The 26,903-nt window shown below is 38.9% G+C and overlaps 1 protein-coding gene across 1 annotated transcript in view; it reads right to left on the reverse strand.

The window, feature by feature from the left end:
- The window catches only part of FHIT (fragile histidine triad diadenosine triphosphatase), a 1,417,053-nt gene that overhangs the window by 1,123,727 nt on the left and 266,423 nt on the right, over nt 1-26,903 (reverse strand). The window lies entirely within an intron of this gene.

Below are 26,903 nucleotides of genomic sequence, written 5' to 3' on the forward strand. Positions count from 1 at the left end.
AGACTTTCCCCACGTCAGCACTTTAAATACCACTGTAAAATGCTGACAGTAATTATGTGAACGGTGCTATAAGAAATTAAATCCTTCAACTAATGGGTTTCAAAGGTGTTTCTGCTTCTGCCTTACACACACACACACACACACACACACACACACACACATTTCAGCTTCTCTGTCAGGATTTCCCAAAATCAACTCTACTGCAAGGAGGGAAAATGTCTGGAGTACTTGCTGCTGCTGTTCCAAAGAAACAACTGGGAAAGAAAGAAAGAAAGAAAGAAAGAAAGAAAGAAAGAAAGAAAGAAAGAAAGAAAGAAAGAGAGGAAGAGAAACAGAGAGAGAGAGGGAGAGAGGAAGAGAGAAAGGGAAAGATAGTGCATCTGCCCTGAGGCCTCAAGCTCAGGTGTGCTGGCTTTCTGGCTGGGAGGTGGGATATGGCATAACTGGAGTCAGGTCACCCATGGCTCACTCACTGAGTGACAGGGCGATCAACTGAACCTCCCTTAACCCCAGGTTCCCCATCCGTATAACAGTGACAGTCATGTTTGTTATAGGGATTAAAGGAGGAAATACATACAAATCACCTAGGAGAGCCTGGCTCACAGCAAAACACTCAGGATGTAAGGGAATTACTATTATTTATGATTGTCACAGAGTGTGCATCTTGGTTAAACAGCCGCCAGTCCTGGCAGCATAAAGTGACTCAGAGGAAAGTGAGATTTGAAGCAACTACAACTAGCCAAACTACAAAACTGACTGTAAGTTGTTGGAATTGGAATGTCTATTAGACAGAGAACAGACCCAGTACAGGATCTGGAATTTCAACAGAAAGGCAAGTATAACTTTCCTGGCTGTAATAAGCAACCCAATAATCTTTCGATGGATAGTCTTCCCCGCTTTGACCTTTGCTACTCCCACTGTGGCCCACACACCAGGGCATCACCTGGGAGATTCTTACAAATGGAGAATCACAGCCCTGCCCTTGACCCGCCAAATTACAATTTTAACAAGATCCTCGAGATTTTAACAAGATTTGTAAGCACATTAATGTTTGAAAAGCACCACTGTAGAGCACAAAATGGGAGTGTATAGTCACTCCCATTTGGGGTGTGTTTCTTTTTTATTTTTAAAATTTTTTTATTAATTTTTTTTTTTTCTTCAATGTTTTTATTTATTTTTGGGACAGAGAGAGACAGAGCATGAACGGGGGAGGGGCAGAGAGAGAGGGAGACACAGAATCGGAAACAGGCTCCAGGCTCTGAGCCATCAGCCCAGAGCCTGATGCGGGGCTCGAACTCACGGACCGCGAGATCGTGACCTGGCTGAAGTCGGACGCTTAACCGACTGCGCCACCCAGGCGCCCCTGTGTTTCTTTTTTATTTTTAAAATTTTTTAAATTAATTAATTTATTTTGAGAGAGAGGGAGAGAGCACAAGCACTGGAGAGGCAGAGAGAGAATCCCAAGCAGGATCCACACTGTCAGTGCAGAGCTCGACATGGGGCTTGAACTCACGAATCATGAGATCATGACCCGAGCTGAAATTGAGGCAGGACACTCAACCGACTGAGCCACGTAGGTGCCCCTGGGGTGTGTTTCTAGGATCTTTGCTGCACAGTAAACCACTTCAAAATTCAGTGACTTAAAATAACAAGAACAACCACGTATTTGTTCTATCTCCTCAGTTTAGGCAGGGCTCAGTGGGATGGCTCATCTCTGTCCCAACACTCACGAGGAGGGAAAAGGGCAGTTCTTTTTGGGAGATGAGGCAGGCACACACAGGAACAAGGATTTGTTGAAAATAGTCTTCACGGACCAGCTACCACAGGGTGTCTGTTACTCTTTCACTTTTTTCCTCTCCCTGTTCTCATGATTGATGAAACATCCACTTTGTTTCAATTATACAACTATATACAAGCCCCCATTGGGAACCTAACAAATGTTAAGGCATGATATCTCCCCTCAAGGAACTTGTAATAAAATGGGTGAAGCAAGGCATCGATATCCTAAAATTTTAATAACAATAAAATACTGTAATAATAAAATATTTAAGTAGCAGCCCAAGACAATAATGAAAATGATGCCCTAAGACTATGGACCGTTCATTTAATTAATTTTGCACACAATAACCACTCTGAATGTTCAGAGAAAGGATGGAAGTAGAGGAGAAGGTCCATGGAAGATGAAAGATGGGCAGCCTGAGCAAGATTTGCACAGGAAGGATTAGATGGATTTCAAAAAGGAAGGCCCAGTGAAATGCACTTGGAGGATAACATAACCAGGGAGCCAAGGGAACAGGGTCATGGGGACACAAGGCCATGAATGAGTGTCTCTGCATATTCTTTGGTGATGATTATAAATTCAATGTTCCTGAAAGAATTTCCTGCCTTATAACCTCCGCCTTTACTTCTCCCCTTAGATATGTTCATAAGCCATTTGTGGAATCCCCACCAGCAATATAACCTTGTATTAATAATGAAGGGTTTTTACTAACCTTATAAACTTTACTATACCTTGGGGTAGGGGGGTAGGAAAAACAAACAGAAATGTAGGCATCGTCGAACGGCAACTTGTAAACTTCACTATTCGCTGTATGGGAACTAGCACTTTCGGTATTGTTAAGCAGCAACTTGTAAATTTCACTCTCCCTTAGAAAATAAAAATGGAATGAAAGGTACTGCTTAGAAGAAACATATAAATTTCAATCTCCACAGCAGGGAAATAAGCTCTGATTACACTACATAGTTCACACACCTCAATGTGCCAAACACTTGTTTTATTATGCATTCATGTATAATGAGTTGGTTTTCCAGCAACAGAGAATGAAATTTACAAGTTGTTATTTAACTTTTCTAGGATTGTATTTTTCTACCATCTCTTTTCTTCCTCCTCCTTCCCCCCAAAAACATAATACCAGCAATGGGGTTGCTGAACAGTAGCACCTATTCATTCCTTCTATAACAGTGATTAAAACAATTTAAAATGTTGTTCTCAGGGCTTCGTGATACCCCATATTGTTTGGGGCCATACATTTCAAACAATTGCTCTTTACCTTGCTGGGGGTAGAGAGGGCTTTTAAAAAGTTGATAATAAGCCTTACTACTACTTTTTAACTTCTATTCGTTGTTAAACACACACACACACACACACACACACACACACACACACACACCAGGCCTATGACTCCAGGGACTCCCTAGGATTTTCATAAATGTACCCAACAGAAATTCAGAGCCAGTGTATTTGAACACTTTTGCCATTTATTCAAGCACGCTTCTGAATAGTTACTCTGGACAGGAAGGATGGGACTGCTGGAAGAAAGTGGTTGAACTATATTCTGTAGAGTCATGGCAAGAAATAAAGAAAGAAGGGGAGTTGCCACCTCAATACTAAAAGTGTCAGTGCAATGATATCCTAATAAAAGGTATTCTATTAGAAGTTATAAAATCCCATACCGAGAAACAGTCTCAAAACAAAATTCAGGTGCAATACAGCCCAGAATCAACCAAAGACATCTTTATGTCAGGGACTAAAAGATACCAATATACCATCTCTACAATTTTCTTAATATAATTTTTGAACAGATGATATATACACAAAGTAAAAATTTAAACAATACCAAAAGTACAGTAAGAAATAAGCCTTTCCGTCCATGCTGTTGACAATCTCTTGCACAGTCTTCAACACACATATATCAGTGTGCATGTATATACACACACATATTTTAAATTCCTATGGCAACAAATAGCATATTCTAACTATTTTTCCACTTAATGGATATCATTGAGATGGTTCTATATAGATACTTTTTTTGTAATGGCTTCATTGTGTTACAAAGTATAGACATTCTACAATTTATTTACCTAACTTGGACACTTGAGCTGTTTTGAATCATTTGTTGTTAGACAAAATGCCATGATGAATATTTTTGTACATGGATTTTTGCATACCTACATGACCATATTTTGAAGATAAAAGACTAGAAATGAAACCGCTAGGTCAGAGTTTCATGCATCTTATTTTGACAGTTATGATCAAATAGTATTCCAAAGACAGCGTAGCAATTTATACTTCCATCCCTGATACCAACAGAGCTTCCACTGAAGGAATTCCAAAAAACCCAAAAGTTCATTATCATTTTTCCATCAACTGATCCCTTCCCTCTAAAATGGGGCTGGGGGTAAATACCACCTATTTTTAATTGTAAGTATAGGCAGGTTGTAATGATTATTGTCCAAGACCCAAGGCCATTTCATTACCCACCGCACTACTCTGTCCTCACTGTGCTATAATTCTAACTGGTCAGATAGATCTTTAATTTGCAAACCTCCTCAGAATACAGATTATCTGCATTCTGCAGACATCTGCAAAAAGCCATCCGCAAGTGCATATTTCATGGCTGAATATTTTTACATAACATCAGCTGGAGCCCATCGTGCTAACATTCTAGCCAAGTGTCACAACCTGCTCTATTATATCAATAGGCAGCTTCAATTAGTCATTTTCTCCCCGTGGTGACGACAGCTATAATAGCATGCAGTGGTCTGATGAAGTTTGTAATACAAAGTAGAGATGGAGGTATTAAAAGAGGATACAAAATTAGAATAGCATTAAAAAAAATTCCACCTCCCAAGTAGTCATTTGGGGAAATGACAACATTTCTGACACAGGATTCAAGAATGAATACAAAAATGCAATCCCTTTTGAAAAAGATGGATAAATAAATTCACGATGGGGACACATTCCAGCCCCAGATAGAACTTGGGTTTTCATTGACTAAGGAGTCATTAAGTGTCATCTCAAAAACGACTATAAATAAAAGAATATTCGGTAAATAGAAAAACAAATTTAAATCCTAAATAGAATTGTAAGATGAACATAAGTGCCAGTGGAGAATGCTACTCTGAAAGCATGATACAGTAGTAAATAAATTAGAAGGCATGACAGGGTTGGCACTACCCTCAGAATTTATTCCTAATCCTGCTGCTTCTCACTTCATCCGCTAGGATCAATGAGCTCCAAGCCATGTTCACCTCCCCCGTCGCACAGCCACAGCCCTCTAATTGCCTGCCTGCCTCTCCTCTTGTCCCCTTCAGCCTCTTCTATCCGTAGCAGCTGAAATGAATTTTCAAAAATATAAATCAGGTATTTCCTTCCTTCCAGCCCTCCAGTGCCTTCCTTCCTCAAAATCGAAAAGCCCTACCATGGCTGAAAAGGCCCTGCATAATCCAGCCCTGGCACCCCTCCAAGGACTTGACCCAATGCTACCTTCTCATCTCCAGGGACCTCCATCAAGCACAGTCCCAACTCAGATCCTCAGCAAGACCCAGCTTCTAGCTGGGATGCATGTTCCCCAGATATCACATGCATGCCTCCCTCCTTCACACTTGTCTTCAATGTCACTTTGTATCAGAGAGGGATTCCTTGACCACTCAATCTAAACGGCAACCAAAAACCCTATCGATGCATGCTTACACCACTTTACATTATATTGTGTAGTAATATGCTTATCAATTTATTATCTATGGCCCCTGCTAGAATGTAATTTCTATGAAGGCAAGAAGAAGGAAAAATACAAATTGTGCATCCCAACCAGACACAAAATCATACTATGATTGTGATTTAAACACACAGTTGAAGAAATATCGTTTAACTTACTTTGGACGAAATTCATTCAACTCGTCAAACATTTAGTGGACTTTTAATTATATATGGGATTATTATATATTATGTATATAATATTTATTACATTGTATGTATGTATATAACATATAATAGTTATATATGTATATATATATATAACTACATATATATAATACAAACTATTGAAATAATAAATCAAAATATTAACAATCAGAAGTCCACAGAAGTAGAACAGACAGTCAATGTCAAGAGGTTCCAAGGAGAAGGAAAATTTCAGAAAGAAAGATGGAGAGGATTTGGAAAAGGAAACCAGGACTGGAGGACATTCTAGGTAAGCACACAGGATGGACAAAAATATCAACTTCAGGGCAGAAAACCCTGGTCCACTGACAGGACAGAGCAAAAACTAATAAAGTTATGTCCTTTTCAATTCTCTTTTAATTTTCTGAAATCATTCACCGAGAAAGTATTAATTAGTGCTAATGTATCCAAATATCTTTCTTACACTTGTTTATCTGAATAACATATTTTTATTTTTGTTGCATTTTTCACTCAAGTTTTACTTCCCTATTTATGGTGAGGTGGTCTATTTTGTATTTAGGGAATAACATATCAGTTTCTCTATCTATAAACTTATTTAAGTAAAAGAAGTGAGTTGTTTTAAAGCCAGGCATTAAGTCAATCATGGTGTGGCTGGCACACCACTTGCCCAGACCCAGCAGAGCCCATCTTTAAAGGAAGAAAGGAGGGTCAGCAGAGAAGAATGGAAATGTAGACTCTTGTCAAAATGCAAGAGGCAAGTGGCAGGCTAAAGACTTTGAAATATATTATGTAGGCCTGTAGTTTCCCAATTTGTTACAAAGCCAAATTCCTTGGAAATGTCCTTCATATGTAAGTGTGGCATGTCTGTTATTTTCAAGACAGCATGAAATGTAACAATCTTCAATTCCATTATACCAACTGAAGAACAAAGTAAAAATAAATAAGTAAATAAATAAATACAACTTCATACTGTATGTGAAGTATAAAACCTCAAACATAACTATAGCTATATTTAAAACAAAACAAAAACCATCTACTATGTCCATTAGGATCTGGGGGGAAACATGATTCCCAAAACACTCAGCTGGGGCGAGGTACGAACTATCTGCAAAGGTGCAATAATCATGGGGGTAAATGAAAGGTTAATGTGGTACCTCAGACTAAGGGAGGACCCCATTCATAAAGCCCACAGAGGAGAACCCACCAGGTACCCAGCTGAGTAGAAAATGGATATGAAGTGATAATGGAAGATACCCAGCACACAAACAAAACTATTTTCGAATATCTGCTGGGTATGTCTTTACCATTGTCCAATCACTAGCTGTATGTTAGGCTTGGGGTTGCACAGGTGAAGAGTATAGATGGGCTGGACTTAAACCTCAGCTTGCCATTCACTAGCTGCGTGCGTTTCTTAGGTCACTAAACATAGCTTGCTCAATAAAATGGGGGATAATAGCAGTATTCACCATAAAGCTGGTCTGAGAAGCAAACGAACAAATGTATGTACAGCTCTTAGCATAGTGTTTGCCTGCAATGATTGTGTATGTGTGCAGTGGGGTGGGAGAGGGGTATGTTGATCACCAAAGCATTCAAGAGAAACTTACAGAAGAAGAGCTGAAAATTGCAGAAGTTCTCAATTGAAATTGCATTAACTTAATACTCTATATGACTTGGCCAAAAAAACCCATATTGTTCTGTTCTATTGATAAAATATCTCGAAGGCATACAAAGAAGGAAAATTATTTAGACCATTAGAGGCAGATCATGGTGGTGTTGGACACAGTGGTGGCGGCAGAGGTCGGTGATGATGGTGGTGTTGGAAGGCGACCTAGAGAAGAAGGTGATATCTAAAATGAGGCCAACCTGAGGCACAACAGGAATTAGCTAAGGAAAGAGGTGCGGGAAAAGTGCTCCCAACGGAGGGAATCCAAACTGCCACAGCTCTGGGGAAGAGAAAACATCACAGGTTCAGCGAACGGGATGATCAAGCTGTGAAAGAGGAAAGGGGGCTGGAGAGGTAGAACTTTCAATCATGTTTCAAGAGCCTGAATTAGGGGTGCCTGGGTAGCTCAGTCAGTTAAGTGTCCAACTCTTTGTTTGGACTCAGGTCATGATCTTACGTTTCCTGAGTTCCAGCCCTGGGTTAGGCTCTGCACTGGCAGGTTGGAGCCTGCTTGGGATTCTCTCTCTCTTCCTCTCCCCAACTTGTGCTCTCTCTGTCTTTCTCAAATTAAATAAATAAGGCTTTAAAAATTGTTTAAAGAGCCTGAATTAAGGGTTCCTGGGTGGTTCAGTCAGTTAAACATTCAACTATTGGTTTTGGCTCAGGTCATGATTTCACAGTTCTTGAGTTCAAGACCCATGTCAGGCTCTGCTCACAGCACAGAGCCTACTTGGGATTCTCTGTCTCCCTCTCTCTGCACCTCCCCTGCGCTTGCTTGCTCTCTTTCTCTTTCTCTCTCAAAAATAAATAAATAAACTGTATCAAAAAAATAAATAAAGGGGTGCCTAGATGGCTCAGTCAGTTAAGCATCCAGCTTTGGCCCAGGTCGTATCTCACAGTTCGTGAGTTCGAGCCCCTATCAGCACAGAGCCCCACTTCAGATCCTCTATCCCCCTCTCTCTCTGCCCCTTCCCCACTCAAGAGCTCTCTCTCTCTCTCAAAAATAATTTAAAGGGGCGCCTGGGTGGCGCAGTCGGTTAAGCGTCCGACTTCAGCCAGGTCACGATCTCGCGGTCCGTGAGTTCGAGCCCCGCGTCGGGCTCTGGGCTGACGGCTCAGAGCCTGGAGCCTGTTTCCGATTCTGTGTCTCCCTCTCTCTCTGCCCCTCCCCCGTTCATGCTCTGTCTCTCTCTGTCCCAAAAAAATAAATAAACGTTGAAAAAAAAATTAAAAAAAAATAATTTAAAAAAATTTTTTAAATATAATGAAAAATTTAAATAAATAAATAAAGAGCTTGAACTATCTTTTTCCTGAGGATAATGAGAACCCCATGAAGGACTTTAAGCAGGGAAAAGACATGGTCCCATGATCAGATTGTCAGAATTAGAAAACCACTGCTAAAGGGAATGGGGAGTGATTGAAGAGTTTGGAGTTGTTACAAAAATGGGTTATAACATGTCACACATAATTTTTTCTTGAGTTAACTGTAGACATGGATAGTCATTCAGTAACTCATTCACTCATTATGGTGTTTCCTGAGTACCTAACAGCTACCAGGAGCGGTGCTCACATAAGGACCGGACAAGAAAACTCACAAATAAACAAAAGAAGCAGTGTAAAAAGGGCTGAGACTTGAAAGGCAAAGGACATTTCTGAGAGGTGGGTCAAATTCCAGAGATGGGAGCCAGCAGAGTGCATGTGATGAAACATATCCCAGGATAGTCAGAATGCACAATCCAGGGGCAGCAGGAACACATCCCTTCAACAGGAATGTCCTGAGCACACACTACATGCCAGTTTTGAGCTGGCACTGGATACACAGTGATGAAGGAGAAAACACTTAAAATAAGAAGCACAACAATAACTCTTACCGTTGCAGATAACGCTAGGTTGATTATTAAGAGTGTGAGAGGCAGAAAAACAGAAGAAAAGAGCAGTGCCTTAATTTAAGGAGGCTTGAAGTGGCAATAAACTATTTTTAATTATAACTTCTCTGCTGAGAATTGACAGTCTTTGAAAGCTTGTGTAAACCATAAATGAGTTACCTGCAAATATATTACTGATATTATAGCTTTTAAAATGACATTATAACTTTTAAAATGTCAAATAGTTTTGAATGTCAAATGCTAACCCCCTACTCCCCCCCAAATTCCAATCATGAATTGTCCACTTGATCCCACAGCAAATCAACCTACTGAAAAGTGAAATGCCCATTCCTTCCACCGAATAGGAGAAATGCCTCGGATGTGGTCAAATCTTCCCTTGTCTTCAGAGAATCTTGGTGCTGATACTGACCCAGCAAGTCAGCTAAGATCCATTTGGGACGACGCAAGAAAGGGAGAAAACATGTTCCCCATCCAACACTAACCTTTCCAGCTCAGCCCCTGATCATGCCAAGACATCAGAGTGTAATAATGGTAATTTAATAATGGAGTCGGCCAGGCTCAGCCCACATTAGAAAGCTCAGGAAAATAAATGAGGCTTGCAAGCCAAACAGAGAGAAACTTCTCCAGGCAGCGCCTGCAGCAGGGAGATACCTGGTAATGAAACACCTGCTGTCTCCATTCATTATACAGGAGGCAAACCTTAAAAGAGAGCCTGGAAAGGTGAAGGTCTCAAAATGGAAATAAATAAATAAGCATGCCTGTCCTGGAGAGATCTCTGCAAATGGCTCGAAAGGACAGCCCAGAGATTTTCTGGGGGGGATGTGGCAAAGTTTCATCAGATGTCGAGGGAGGTAATTATGTGCTTGGGCACATTTGCTGGATAAATTGGCCTCCTTACCTTCATCTGCCCATGCGGGCACCAGAGACAGAAACTGTGTTTAAACTCCACAGTGTTCTCGCTGGCTTTGACTATAAAAAAAGAAATAAAAATGTGTCCTAGGTGCCTGGCAAATCAGTCCGGTGTTAGATGGGGACCCATTATCTTTGACCTTCACATTTTTGCCTCTTCTGACTCACAGAAAATCCTCAGAAACCCTTTCAGGTAAAGATATCTGGCTTCTGGGAGGCGCTCACTTTCAGGAGAAAGATCCCGTTTTTGTAATATAAAAATAATACTTGAAGGAAGTGATTTCTTTATCTTTAATTTCAGTTGGTCTGTTACCTGCTCCAATTTTAACAATTTGCCTAAAATGATGGCAGTTTTCTTTACTGACTATGTTAGTAACAGGTGAAGCCAACAGCTATGCCCTTCCTTTCTTTGCCTTTCTTCTCTAATTACTAAGACACTCTAACATTTCTCCATCTTGGCTTCTGTATAGAAAAATTCTGACAGGTACCTCTGGCATCTTCTCTCACGTCTGAAACCAGTAATGAAATGTCAGTGGAGGAATGGTTAATTAAAATTGTGGAATCCACTTTGCATCCTCTCAGAGTCAATAAAAGTGCAATTAAAGATACCTTTCAACACATGATTTAACTAGTATAAGTCACATTTTTAAATAACATTTGGCTGTTAAAAGTGAAAAATCATTAATATGAACTGAATGCTCAGTAAACATCCTGCTTCCTTGGCCATCAAACACCTTTAGCTTAACTAGTGTCTTAGATGTGATATTGAGATCCATTAAGAACGTGTTTTCTAGTAATAAACCAAAGAACATGGCTGAAATCTGCAGGTAATTTGCAGGAATAAAAACCATACCTGAATCTCCCACACAGGCTTATCTAAGCTATTATCTTTAAGAAAATTTCCTCACATTCTCAGGTTACTCCAGAAACATTTAAGAAAGCAATGGCACAGAACCACCGTTTAGAGTTCAGCTCTGGACTCACGTGTTGTGTGTTTCAACCCTGCCTCTGCTACCTACTAAACAAGAGACTGCAAATCAACTTGGCTTCATTTCTTGGAACCTCACATTTCTTGGAACCTCACTTTGCTTACCTGAAAAATGAAGAAAACGCTATCTACCCATAGGGCTGCTGTGAGGATTAAATGAGATAATATGCATAAAGCAATTTAAATAGTGACTAGGACCTTGTAAAGGTGTAATAAATATACACTGTTCTTCTTTGTGACCTTATTTGTTCTCCTTTGAGACCTTATTCTTTTAAAAATTACATTCCCTAAAAGGGCCTGGAGACTTAAGAAATTCATATACTTGGAGAATATATTCGTTTATTTTGCATGATCTCACTATTCGTTTTTCTATGTAAAAATTAGGGAGATGATATTTCAGGGTCCCTTAGTTCCAAATGCTGCCGCTCATTTTCAGTACAGATCTCAGTTAAGCAAAGGAGAATGAAAGGGTCAAATCGGCTCAGAAGCTGCCAGCTTCCACCCTTGCTTGTAAACTTTATTCCATATGAGTCAAATGACACTCCCCAGAGAACACTTGTGAAAGTCCCTGATTTACAGAAGTATTTACTTTGGGGTTTGGGGTTTGTTTTTTCAGGTTTATCTCTGGGAGAGCTTGCTAGAGCTAACAGTCCAGCAATTTTATTAAACTCTGTTCAATTTCAGCATTTTTTAAAGACTATATAGAAACCACACAGGCAGTGGCTATTTAAACTTCCCAGTGGATGCCAAAAATAATAAAAAGACACTTAAATGACCATTTTTGAGCAGAGCCAACAGCATGTGGCCTAATTATCCAACTACATGAAAAATTCTACAGAGTTTTAGAAGAGTGGAAGGGTTTGATATGCACAATTCAGAATACAAGTGGCCACCTCACTAGGGTGTATAGAACTTTTCAAGTCTAAATAGAAGGTGCAGCTCTAACTGGGTAAGTTTATCCTCTGTTTTGCCTCCTGATTAACTTATAAGAAATGACAAATGAAGAGAAAGTAAGAAGTTGATATAGCTAAGCCACTGATGAATAGAAATATTGAAAAGATGCCTAAGTGCTCTCCTTAATTTGTTGCCATTACAACCTTCTGATGTGGGTATTATTATGCACATGTGACAGAGGAGGAAGCCACAGCTCAGAAAAGTGCCTTAAAGAGTAGGTATCAGAGCTGGTGTCCTGCCTTTTCCCCATTTGCCCCTTTGGATCCTTTGTCTGCTTTGCTGGTGGCCTCTCTCCTGCAGCCCTCTGCAGACTTAGCTCCCGTGCCCCCTGGCTTCTTTTGGGTTAAAACAATGGCAGGCAGCCTTCCCTAATTGCCCCTATCTTAAAATCATCTCCTCTTTATTTTGTTTTCCTTATCATGGGTGTAAACATGATCATATACTTATTTGTGAATTTATTCAATGATATTTACTGGGAATCTAGCATACAGCGTGCATGCTGTTGTGGTGCTGGGAATATTATAGTAAGTGAGACTCACATGGTCCATGCCCTACTTATTTCTTCTTCTTTTCCAACTTAAATATTCAATATAAGGAATTTCTAGAAATCAAATACCGTGTCTTCTACAAATCTTTGGACGGTGTTGGACATATGAGGGATGCTCAGTAGCTGCTGGATAAAAGAAAGTCATCTGAAGTATCTGCAGGACCAGTAGAGAAGCTACCAAGTCTAACACTCATTAATTTGATGAGCAAACCCATAACAATGCTGCTCATTAAAATAAGAATTAAGAACATGTGGAATCTAACAAACAAATGAACAAATAAATAAAGGCTGAACAGACTGATAAATACAGAGAACAAATTGTTGGTTGCCGGGGTAGAGGGGTTGGGGGTGGGGAGGGGCAAAATGGGTGAAGGGTGGAAGATATAGGTTTCCAGTTATGGAATGAATAAGTCACTGAGATGAAAGGTACAGCACAGAGAATATAGTCAATGGTAGTGAAATAACATTGAATGGTTAAACCTGGTAGTTATACTTGGGGTGAGCACAGCATAACCTATTGACTCGTTGAATCACCATGCTGTACGGCTAAAACTAATGTGACATTGTATGTCAACTATACTTTAACAAAAAAAAAATAATGAAGAATTAAAAAAAAAGAAGAATGATGATAACTGGTGTTGATAAAGGTGAAGTGAAATGAGTACACTCATAAACCTCCCAAGCAAGTATCAATCAGTGCCATATCTCTATATGGCAATTTGCTTAACCACCACAAACAAGTCTGTGACTGGATTAATTGGCTTCCAGAAGCAAATCCTAGGAGCATGATTAAGGATGAAGCCAAATATATAGTTGGAAGTACATTCATGAATAATTTGAAAAAATTTCAATGGTAATAACCTAAGTGTTCAACAAGAAGGGACTGGATTAATCAACTGAGGCACACAATATAATGAACTATTAAAAATTATTAAAAACAATGCCATATCACATATTTCATGACATGAACATATATTCACAACCTATCATTAACTGAGAAAGGAAGATACAACATGATACATGGAATATCCAGTTTTTCTTTAAAAAAATTTTATATATGCAAAGAAAAAGCTCTAAAATAGCACTGTCCAACAGAAATATAATACAAGGCACATTTGTAGTTTTAACGTGTTGGTACTCGCATTTAAAAAAGCAAAAAGAATTAGGTGAAAATTCATTTGATGGTATTTGATTTAACCCAACACACCAAAATAATAATGATTAATTTTTTTCTATATGAAGCCTTCGAAATCTGGTGTGAATAGTTTATACTTGGCACATGTCAATTCAGTCTTGCCACATTTTAAATATTCAGAAGCCACACGTGGCTAGTGGCTATCAAATGGAACAGCTCAAGTAAGCCTTAAAAGCAGGTGTGAAGAGAAAGAATTTGGATAAATTTACTTTCTTCTTTTCTTTTCTTCAATTACCATTTATAATTTTACTATTGGCATATACTATTTCTGTAATATGTACAACAATGTTGGTTTTTAATATTAGGAAGAGAGGGTTTTTTTTCTTTCTCTAGACACTTCTTGGCTCCTCCTTTCTGCAAGTTCACAGACTATGTGCTTCCTAGAACTACAAGACTGCTCCCCTATATTCCCCTCCCTTTACATACACTTCAAAGCTGCCTAGCTTCAGTCCTTGGGCACCTGAGTAGGGATCAAATAGTGCTGTTCTTCAGAGTGGCTGCTAAGCTGGTCCCTGCTTTCCAGGGGTGCCCCCCGGAATCTATTAGGACTCCAGGCACCGCTTCAATTGTTTCTCGAGTTTGTGGAAGGGCATGGAATGGGACCAGAAATTGCTTAATTTGAGGTTAATTAAATAGTGATGACAAGCCTTAATCTCCAACTTGTCCTCAGATTGTAAACACTGATTGCAGCTGCAGCAATCTGCAATAAACCTATTGAGAGAAATCTTGACCAGAATGAAATGAGTATGTCAGTTACCCAGATGAAGCTAAGAGAGACAAGACAGAAGAAATCCAGGCCCTTGTAACACCAGGAGAAATGGAGACCCAAAATAAGAGAAATTAAAGGAAGAATGTGTCAAATCTGATTCCTGGACCGCCCAATCAAAAAAAAAAAAAAAAATCACCAGATCCCACAAGCCTGGAGGCTGAAAGAAACAAAGATGGAGACACCAAGCCATGAGCTGTGCACACGAAGAAATTGAAACAGTTGCACCTCTATTGACCACTGATGGGGTTTCCGTGGGGCTTCTGCACAGAGGGCTAGACCACTGGAAGTGAGTTACAGCAGTTCACTAGAAGGGATCAGGGCAAGGATCAGAGTTACAGTGTGTTAGGAACTTACTACATGTCAGGTACTTCACATGTAATTTTTTGGTGATTCTCACAATAATTTTATAAGGTGAGCATTATTATTTTCATTTTTTTAATGTTTATTGATTTTCGAGAGAGATAGAGTGTGAGCAGGGGAGGGGCAAGGGAGACACAGAATCCGAAGCAGCCTCCAGAATATGAGCTGTCAGCACAGAGCCCAATGTGGGGCTTGAACCCACAAACCCCGAGATCATGACCTGACCCAAAGTCCAACACTTAACCAACTGAACCACCCAAGCACCCCTATTATTTTCATTTTAAAGAAGAGAACACTAAGTCTCAAAGAGGTCCCCTACCACGCCTCAGGCCATGAAAAACATGGGTGGAACCCAGACTTGAACCCAGACTAACTCCCTAAAGTCACCTCTAAATCTCAAGCTGCTCTGGCAAGGGCGAGGCAATGGCCCGGAAGTGAGAAAGGTGAACCAATAGTGAAGTTCATGAGGACGATGGGCAAAAAAAGAGCAACAATTCCCCTAAGAGGACCCGACTAGGAAGGCAGATGGCCTAGTAAAAAACTGCAAGCTGAAGGAATGTTTTGATAACACTGGTCCAGATGCACCCTGGAAAATGCCCTTCCTGGCCTCACTGACCTGGAGAACACATCGACACACTTCAAGATCCAGAATCAACATGTGCCTCTTCTGTGAAGACTTCCCCGAAGCTCCTGGTGAGAGACGGGCATTAGTTTTTATATTAACAGGGCGGGGTGCATTGGGAGAAGGAGCAGACACCATGTCTTGTGTAAAGAAAGGTCGAAGAAATGAGAACCTGAACTTGAGGATGAGAAAAACTGGAGAAGGGAAAGAACCATGACAGGTGTTGTCAAATAGTTAATGGACTAATATGTAAGGTTTTAATCCACACCTTCTTCCCTAAAGCCTTTTTGGGACAAAACATTTGTTCATTCATTTACTCCTTTCCTAGCGCTGCGAGAGTGCTAGAGAAATAACAGTGAGCAAAAACAGACACAATTCTGCCGTCGGAGTACACACATCTGACAGGAGTCACGCAGCCATAATAAAATCACGCAAATAAATGAAGAATTGTGATAAGTGTACCAAATAATAGGGTAAATAAGATGTTAGGATTTTATACAAAATAGAAAACTGGAATTAATAAAGAGAGTATATAGGGGAATAAGCTTCATTTCATTATTTGGAAGAACTTTCAAACAATCCACACAGTCCAGAAATGGCCCCATAAATGAACATACTTCCCTCTGGGCATTGGACCTGCCCAGGCTGAGGCAGGGGAGTGTGAGGGTGCAGCCCCTATATGACTTCTATAGTCCCTGCAAGCTCTAAGGAACTAGGATCCCATCATTCTAAACAAAATATCTTCTCAGAAGGCAATCAGAATTTGCTATATTGAATTTCTAGGAGACTCAGGAAATTTATGCAGAGAAGAATCACCTTCTGTGCATGGAGGGGAGTCAAGTGAAACAGAGTCCCCCAAGCTTTTCAGTAGCCCTCCACCTCCTGTCATAGCACTGATGACGTCTGTCCCATGCACTGCCCTGGAAGCTTCATGACAACAGGGGCCACGGGCTTGTTCATCACTGAATCAGCAGTACATGGTGCATGGCATATATTAAGTATTTGTTAAGTGAACAAATGAATATAGCACTAAAATGTAGTGTGTGCAAACACACTCACTTATAAAAACTTTCTTTTAGTGTTACAGACTTCATAAATGAACTTTATTGAATATTTAATGAACATGAAAGTCAATCACTTGCCTCCTGATTAATAGCTAGGGTCCCTTGTCCAAGCGGCCATTTAGTTCCATTAAAAATTAATAATTTTCCACGGAATAAATATACACTATACATAGAACATCCAGGGTTCCAGTGTTAATAAGCATTTAAGTAATGCAGAAAGACTAAGAATCTATTAACTAAGAGAGAACTCCATGAACTTGCCCTCTAAGTCGTCATTCATTTCCTACCCATTTCTCTTCTAAATTTTAAAATTATTTAGCCAGGGAAAAAAAGTAGCTCTGAAAATGGAATAAATAAGGTTAATAGGGTGTCATATTTTGGTTAACATTTGCAGGCTGAAAAAATGTGTTTTTGTTAAAGATTTGAGAGATGTTATTCCTCCTGTGAAATGAAGAATACATTAGGGAAGATCAATACAAAACTGAAGGACTATATGTAAAATGTTAAGGGTCTATCACTGAAAAATTATGAACCGTGCTATAGAACTTAGCCAGGTCAGAGCTAAATTAAATTATTGATCTACATTCATTTTTTCCCTTTCTATGTGACTATCTCTTGATTTTTTATAACGTGCATTATTGCCTATATGGTAAATGAATCATCTTATTCTAGCCCCAGCATGTCTGCTTACCGACAATTTTCTAAAATTAATTGTCGTGTTGATAGAGTTCAGATTTACAAATTGAGCTATGCTCACATAAACATCTAAATATTCAAGGTAAAATTTATAAGCTTTTGTAGCATTAACTCAAAAAGAAAGAGGGCAATTTTCATATTTTTCAATACAAAGAATGGAAAGAAAAAATGAAATGCTATTTTTCTTGACACCATTTCACTACTTGATGGTACTTGATACATTTCATTGATGGAAATGTACTCATTCGACTTTTAAACAGTGACTTCACTGTATTGCTAAGCAAGGTAATGAAATCAACACTGCACGAATTAAGATCTGTGACTTTTCAGACCTAAATCTTCCTCGAGATGTGCAACCTCAAATTCTGTAAGCAGTTTTACCAATCGCTTTGGGGATTTCTTTAAATCAAAGAACTCTCATCCCCAATCAGCCTCCAAAGTGATAGAAGAATGTGGCTTGAATTAGGATTTTCTCTCACCTGCTAAAAAGGGAAAATGGGTAAACATTTTGTAAGAAATGTAAATTCCAGAGACCCATGTTAATTCATGAAAAAGGAAGCTGACATAAGAGTTCTTGGTACAAATGATCTTGAATTTGGGGCTGAATTTAGCCAGTAGCTTTTGCCTACTGGGAAAATATTTTCTCTTTAATGAAGTAGTGTGAAACGCAGAGGCCTCTTCATTTTCTCTAATGGAGATACGATCATTCTGACTTGTGCTCCAAACGAGGCAGAAATTATCCCTAATGTGTAGTTTGAGCATTTGTATCAAAATACAGTGAAAGGCTGTTTCAGAGTCTGATGAGAAAATCATGTGAGCTCACAAAATGTCTGCCTCCCTCAGGTGGAGAAACGGTCGCTGCTTCTCCTTGGGCTGGTTGTCACTGCTAGAAGCTCCTGGCATTAGGGGAATGTCCCGCAGTCTCACACAAATGCCAAACCCTGTCGCTGGGACAAGGGGATTCCAGCCTCACAGCAGGCCTGAGGGACTCTGCTTCTCCCCAGGTCTCCTCCAAAGGTGAGACCCCTTTGCACTAGAAATCAATGTCATCCAGTGAAAACTCGAGGAGAAAGTTAAATACCAGCAGTAGCAATGTCTCTTGTGTACCAGTCTCTTCCCACTGTGTTTCTGTCAAGTGACAAGAAGCAAGAAGGAAAACAGAGCGAGCAAAGCCTGAAGAGAGAACAATCAAAGAAGTGTAGAACTTGAGAGAGGGGAAGGAACAAAACTTCAAATAGGAAAAGGCTCAAGCATCCCACTGTGCAGAAATACAGAATGCTGTCTGTAGAAGGGCCCAACTGAAGGTCATCGATCAATACCTTAGGAAGGTCCTTCACCAGATTTTGGGCACTCTGAGCCTTGGTGTTCTTGGCACACAGTACAGAGTTCATTTCCCAGGAGGCAGACTTTGTTAACGAGCTCAGAAGACCAAGGCATAAAACCAGACTGTCAAAGTAGAAGTCTACAATTTGCAGTATAACTGCTGCACAGGTGTCAGTATGACCAGTACGTTCCCTTCCTGAAGATGTCCTCCAGGCAATGCCAAATCCTAATCAGACAACAATTTGATGCGTAAGGAACCTGAACAAGAGGAGTTCATTTGATGAATTGAATGTTAAACTGCATCAGGGAGGATGGTGTCACCAATGAGAGGAAACACAACACGTGCTGGCTGCAGCTCTCTGGATCCATTGCCATGACGGGAACGGCCTTGCCAATAGAACAGCAATTGGTCCAAGCTCCTCATAGGAAATCCATCTCCTCCAAAGAGGACTACATATGCACTCCTTCTTCTGCATTTCCATAGTCCAACCCAACATACATACCTATGTTACATCACAACAGGAGCACATCTTAAGTTCAGCCTTGTTGCTTTTCTTTTAATTAACCAGGGCTCATAAATAGCTTTCCATGCCATGAAGCAATACCATGATAGATATTCTTGTACACACTCCTTTTCCCAAACTTCTGATTATTTCCCAGAGAACATTCCCAGATACAGAATTGTTGGGTCAAGTAGGCACACAACCATCCATTTACATATTGCCTAAGCCTGCTTTCACCCAATAACAGCAGATGGCTAGAACAGAAACCAAGAAAGCCTACAATAGTCATTTTCAGAAAAGGTTGGCCAACCATGGACCTAGAGTCTACGATTAGCTATAGGCAGAACATTCACAATAGGACACCATCCACAATAGGACATGGACTCCCCACACCATGACTATAAGCAGATCTTTTCCCTATCAATTATTTTCTAAACTTTAGCATTCTTTAACCAGTCCAGAGGTTCTATGGGACATAACTTCACTTATAATTAGAATAGTACTAAAAAATACTATCAGAGAAATGTAGCTCCATTATTTTTAACTACAGAAATTCATATAAATGGGAACTAAATCAAACAAAATGAGATAAGTTATAAAAAGTCCTTTCTTGCATAATAATCTATAATAAACATGAATATACATGTTCTTAAACTTTGAAATAAAAATTGATTATTAAATGAAAAACTAAAAGAGATTTCATTTCTTGGGTCTTTGATCTGAAACAGCTAAAAATTTCATACTAGATTCTCTTTACTCATGAGCGAGACTCAGAAACCTGGCTAAGAAAAAAACACACTTAACTTTTTCTTGAAAAAGAATCACGTAGACCACATCTGAAATTTATAAATTCCTTGTTAATTAGATTTTAATCTACATGACTATACCATATGCTAGAAAACCATCCACATACAAACTGTAGGAGACTGTTTAACTGCCATTACTTTAAGAGCCATTTAAAAGATTTTCTATGGGATAAAGATTGGGTGATTTATCATGGTCTTATGCGCCTTTAATCTGCTCCATCTTCCCATTGTAAAATAAATATTGGTTTTAAAATAAATGGTTCTGCCCAGGTTTTGATGAGAAAAATTGCCCTGTAAATCACAAGCTCACATGTGCCAAACTCGAAGTCCAATGTTAACTAGTCCATTCCGATGAAAATAAGTCCATTTTATAGAACAAAACCTAAGGAAGACAATTACTTAAGTATATTATCAATGCTGCAATGTAACTAATTTGAGATATAAGCTTCCCCATCCTCTGTTATTTAATTCTTAAAATAACCACTAGCTGATGCCAAATAGATCCTCCGATTGGACTTTTTAAAAAGTGTTTTATTTACAATAGTCATTATAATGGTCTAACTCCAATATACAAGTTATGTAATGGAAAATAAATACAAATCTTTATCAATCACTTTTCTCATACTCAGGGTCCAAAGAAATTTAACAGTCACTTCCTTAAGACTATTTCACAGAGCTCTGAGAAACTGACAATAAATACATTTTCCTACAGCAAGCACAGCAGCTAAAAGCACCCTTGAAGATATGAATGGTTTAAAGCAGAGCTTTGCAAACTGTCTGTGACATAACACCAGTTGATTGTACTTTCCCTTTCCAACCTGCTGCGGGTTGATGATACGATTTGTAAAATCCAATTAAAAGAGGCACTTGGATGTTGTGGCAAAGCCAAATTGCTACAAAATTTCTAAGCTGCACTGCCCAATAGGTATATGATTTTGGCCACTTGTGTGATTGTAAACTTTGCAGGAGCCACATTAAAAAGTGTAAAAAGAATCAGGTGAGATTAATTTTAACAATATTTCATGTAACTCAATATTATCTACAATCTTATTTCAACATATTACACAATTATTATATTAATAACATATTATATTTATATTGTGAAAATATTATGGAGGTGTTTTGCATTCTTTTTTTAAATATTATCTGTGGAATCTAGTGTAGAATTTATACTTACAGCACGCCTCGGTTCACATTGGCCACATTTCAAGTACTCAATAGGCATATGCGGCTAGTGGCTACTGTGTTGGACAGGGCAGTTCTAAACCCTTACTCTCAAATTTCAGCACCTCCCTCTTCCCATTTTGAGTAGTACTGTATAAACCACCTTAGTGGCATCTCTTAGTTTCACTTCCTGTCTGATGTTTTATAATTAAGGGCTCCACTGCAGATAAGGCCAACAGTTAAATAAAGAACTTAGCAAACACACGACTGCGGCTAACTTCATACTTCCTTTGATCCAATGCTATTAACAAGGGATGTTTATAAGCTTTTGTAGCATTAACTCAAAAAGAAAGAGGGCAATTTTCATATTTTTCAATACAAAGAATGGAAAGAAAAAATGAAATGCTATTTTTCTTGACACCATTTCACTACTTGATGGTACTTGATACATTTCATTGATGGAAATGTACTCATTCGACTTTTAAACAGTGACTTCACTGTATTGCTAAGCAAGGTAATGAAATCAACACTGCACGAATTAAGATCTGTGACTTTTCAGACCTAAATCTGAAGAAGAATCTGAAGAAGACCTAAATCTGAAGAAGTCCTCTGCTCTCCCCTCTCTAGAAGCAATCACTATTCTGAATGAAGCTGGTTTATTTCCTTCCCATCCACAGTTTTACACTTTCTCTACAGATCATAGTCTTAAGCATTTACATAAATCTATTAACAAATGAAACCAAGTGTTTGTGTTTTACGGAGATGTCTGAATTTAATGCGTTTGGCTCATGCAAACCCTTACCATATTCCAACAGCAATTACCAAAATGGAATCTCATACCTTTCCACTGTCTCACTCTATGATCTATGTCTTTGGACTCCGTACCACTTCCTGGCCTGGATAATTCCTACTCACAATTTAGGTCACAGCTTCAATGTCACTTTTTCAGGAAACCTTTGCTAATGTGCCCTTTGCCCTAATGAGATTAGGTTCCTGGTTAAACTGCTCTTACCTTTTCTACTGCACTATCACAACGGTGAATATCTATTTTTGTATTGACTTGTTTAACATGTACCTCCATCATGAAAGTATAAGCTAGCAGCACCACAATTCCAACTAGACAATAAGTGTTCATAAATATTTGTTGTACGAATGAATGATTTTTTATTCTAGGAAGCCAGACTCAAACTCAACTCAGCTAGACAGGAGGTGTGTCAGGATGGATAAAGCACCAGACTCAAGTTACATATCATGTTTCTTATGTCTCTTGTCGGGACATAAGCTTAGGATGTGTATTATCATCTGGATACTGAGTACCCTTATTTATTGGAATGTATGTTTTCAAATATAGTAACATCAAGTTATTCATAGTATATTCTTTTGGACTTTTATTGTCTAGTAAGTCTATATTTAGGGCTCCCTTTTCATTTTTAATACTATTTGTATTCTCTCTCTCTCTCTCTCTCTCTCTGCTTCTGTAATTGATCAAGATTGCCAGATGTGAATGTGTTTGGAGAATCTTTCAAAGAATCATCTTTTACTTTGTTGATCTTTTCTGCTATTCCTTTTGTATTCTATTTTGTTTGTTTTAATATTTTATATTATCCCTTACCTTTACTTTATTTGGGTTTACTCTGCTATTTATACCTTTTTGGTTGAATGCTTAACTCACTGATAACCAGCATTCCTGTATTTATTTTTATTTAAAAAATAATTTATGTTTATTTATTTTTGAGACAGAGAGAAACACAGCATGAGTGGGAGAGGGGGAGAGGAAGAGGGAGGCACAGAATCTGAAGCAGGCTCCAGGCTCTGAGCTATCAGCACAGAGCCCGACGTGGGACTCAAACCCATCAACCGTGAGATCATGACCTGAGCTGAAGTCGGACGCTTAACTGACTGAGCCACCCAGGTGCCTCTCCTTTATTTCTAATATATAAATTTGTGAATCTATAAATTTCCTTCTGTGTACCCCTCTAACTATACCCCATAAGATTTGAAATAAAGCATCTACCAATTTCTCTCATCACTTTTCTATGACTCAAAAAACATTTGAAAGTATGATCTTGAGTTTTCAAATGTATGAAATTTTGGTGTCTACTGGTTTTTGGCCTCTAAATTTTTTCTTCTGTGGGATAGAATTTGTATCCATCAATGTTCAGGCTTTCTACATACAAATATTCTCTGCTAATGGAATTCTAAGCTCTGTAAATGTCCATTTGACCAAGCTAACCAGTGATATTTTTTAAATCTTCTTTATCCTTTCTAAATTTTTAACTTTATTTGACTTATCAGTGTCTGAGAGAAAATGTTTAGATCTTCCTGATTATAATTACCTATATTCTCAATATCTTATGATGATTCTGTCAATTTTTATTTTATATATTTTTGAAATGATGCTGCTCAGTAATGTAGCTCCAGGATTAATATATTTTCCTGGTGAATTGTTCTATTATCATTAAACAATAACTCTCTGTAACCATAATAATACTTCTTGCTTTAAAGCACATTTTGTCTGATATTAATACATCATCCACGCTTTCTTTTGAAAGGTATTGGCAAGGAATATTATGTCAATTTCCATCTGTTTTCTTTCAATCGTCCCATCCATAATAGGGGTATCCCTTGTAAATAGTCTATAAAGAGTACATAGCTGTCTTCCTTCCCCATCCATCGTAACAATCTTTGTCTACTGACAGCTAAAATTAAGCATTTTTGTATTTATTATGATTCCTACATATTTGGCCTTATTTCAACCATCAAATTGATCTACAATTTCCCCAGAATTAGGGATTATCTAAACATATCAAGTACACCACAGCCAGTACTGCTCTATCTAGCTGATACTCATAATTTAGCTATTCTTGATAAGTCATTTAGACACATTAGCAAACTATATTCTCTTAAAGCTATAAGGTAGTGAATCCTTATTTTTAAAAAAAATGATAATATCCTTTTAAACTAAGCTAAAATCCTTATTTAAAAACTTATAAATAACATCCAAATTAAGATGTCCAATCCACTATTTTATTTCCTTACCTATAACATGAATATAAAAGAGTCCGTTTGCCATCCACCTCTGATGTGGCTGTATGTCCCTCTCCCCTATTATTTTTTTCATTTCTATCTAATGCAGCTCTGATTCTGTCTCTGCCTTTCCTACACTTCTTCCTCACTCCAGCTCTCTTCATCTCTTACCCCGAAAACTGCGTTAATAACTTCTCTCTCACTGTCTTAATCTAACTCCCTTCCACTCCAATTCACCCTCCAGTTAAATGAGGGCCTTGTATTTTAAGCTAAGAAATTTGAACTTTACCCTGCAGGTCAGTGTCTCTCAAACTGAAATCCAACGACATAGTCTCACAGCTCCAAACATTCTGGAAGGACTTTTTATTTTAATTTGTGGTTCAATCCAATGAACATTCCACAAAATCTAAATGACAACCTGATAATTGAGCTGTGCTTTCCAATAGCAGTGCCTGAGTGTGTCCTTTTTTCCCCTCATCAACTCTGTTCTGTTCTCAGTGTCACTGGCACCAAACGATCACCCAAAGTGACAGCTTTTAACTTTCAATGTGTCAGTAAGCACATCTGGCTGTTCGGTTGGTGTGTCCTAATACTAAAATTGTCCCAAGTCTGCCATTGTGCCCTTTAGTGGAGATGATTTGCAACTGAAAGATATTGTCATCAAATAAGGCTTTAATTTCTGAAGTTATTTAATTAATGGAGACTTTGATATGACATCATAAAAACTCATAGTGTGGCAGAGTAATGGTCGATTTTAATTGTTATGGATTAATGAGAAAAGAACAAAGGCAGAATTAATATGTAAATGATGTGTTTATATCAAACGAAAGCCAAATGATGTTATGGGGCACTGTACAAAAGAAGGTTTCCAGATCTTTCAAATAGAGAAAAGTGGTAAGAGAATTGAATCATCATATGGCTCAGAGTAGTAACGGCATGCAAATTAAAAGAACCTTTACCAGTATTTGGAAACAGGAAGGAATGCAAATTTGCTGGAGGAGGTGAGGTGGTTTGCTCTGATGGTTTCTATTTCCCCAGTTAAATATGGAATAAGGGTGTCAGCTGAATGGGAGAACTGGGAATGGGTGTCAGAGGTTTGAGGTACAGGTAAAGGTGTAAATTACTTGTCTCAGAGAATAGAAATACTAAGTGAATAAGGCAGGACTGCCAAGTGGAGCAGAAGATCTACTTGAAATTAGTGCACATAAATTTAAAGTAAGTCCATAAGACTTAGCATTGTTCTCCATCCATCTGCACTCAGGCCCAAAGTGGACAGAAAGCTCAGTGAAAGTCAAGAGTTATGCCAGACACAATCAAAAAGAATGAAATCTTGCCATTTGCAACTACGTGGATAGAACTAGAGGGTATTAAGCTAAGCGAAATTAGTCAGACAGAGAAAGAGAAATATCATATGACTTCACTCATATGAGGACTTTAAGAGACAAAACAGATGAACATCAGGGAAGGGAAACAAAAATAAAAAAAAAAAAACAGGGAGGGGGACAAAAACATAAGAGACTCTTAAATATGGGAAACAAACAGAGGGTTACTGGAGCGGTTGTGGGAGGGGGGATGGGCTAAATGGGAGAAGATTAAGGAATCTACTCCTGAAATCATTGTTGCACTATATGCTAACTAACCCGGATGTAAATTAAAAACTTAAATCAAATAAAAATTAAAAATAAAGAAAAAAAGTTATGCCAGATAAGGATGACAGAGATGACAAAGGAGAGATTAATCACAGCACCTAAACTGGGTGAGGAGGGAAATGAGGGCACGAGAGGGATAATCATTAGTACATGAAAGCAGTAGGTCAATAGATTGGAGGCCCTAAGGAGTCAAGGAACTCCTATTGGAACAGGAATGTTGTGGGCACATGAGGTGGCATCCTTGGAAAGACAGATGGAAAGAGAAATGCTTTGAAATGCATTTTGAAGGTCAGCACCATGTTTCTTAACAAGAGCACTATGACATTGGGGATGCAACAATTTTGCATTATGTAGGACTGTCCCTGGTCCTGAAATACATTTGGTATCCTTAATTCCTGCCCTCTAAGGGCCAGTGGTACTTCTTACATTTGCAAATAATCTCTCCTTACAATTGTAATGCCCTCTAGAAGAGGGAAGCCTCCTAGATTGAGGGCCACTGGCCTGGGAAATGACCAATAGGCAGAAAAAAAAGACATTTGCCAGTGAGAAACTGAAGGAACTGGGAGGCCAGAGAAGAGTCTTCTATGTGGATATTTTCACCAACAACGAAGGCAGGAGGTGATGGGCATAAAGTCAGTGAGCTGGGGGTAAATTTTTCAATAACTAGGCAGTAGGATTATCTGATGGCACCTGCTTTCTTTTTTTTAATGTTTATTTATTTTTGAGACAGAGTGTGAGAAGAGGAGGGGCAGAGGAGAGGGGGAGAGACAGAATCCAAAGCAGGCTCCAGGCTCTGAGCAAGCTGTCAGCACACAGCCTAACCCAGGGCTCGAACTCACGAGCTGTGAGATCATGACCTGGGCTGAAGTTGGACGCTTAACCAATTGAGCCACCCAGGTTCCCCTGAGGGTGCTTCTGTGGATAAAGAGAAAAGAAGTTGTCTGTAAGTGACAGCAGAGATGAAGGACACCATGTCCACTTCAGACACTGAGAAAAAACAGTGGCCACATGAGAGGGTGAGAGATATCCTTAGGTGGATATCTAAGAGTATCAGAGCAGCACTTACAGAACTTTCTGTGATGATAGAAATGTTGT

This window comes from Lynx rufus, unplaced genomic scaffold, assembly GCF_022079265.1.
Source record: "Lynx rufus isolate CCGP_SWC_20201006 ecotype Redwood Valley unplaced genomic scaffold, mLynRuf1.p SCAF_4, whole genome shotgun sequence".
Lineage (NCBI taxonomy): Eukaryota > Metazoa > Chordata > Mammalia > Carnivora > Felidae > Lynx > Lynx rufus.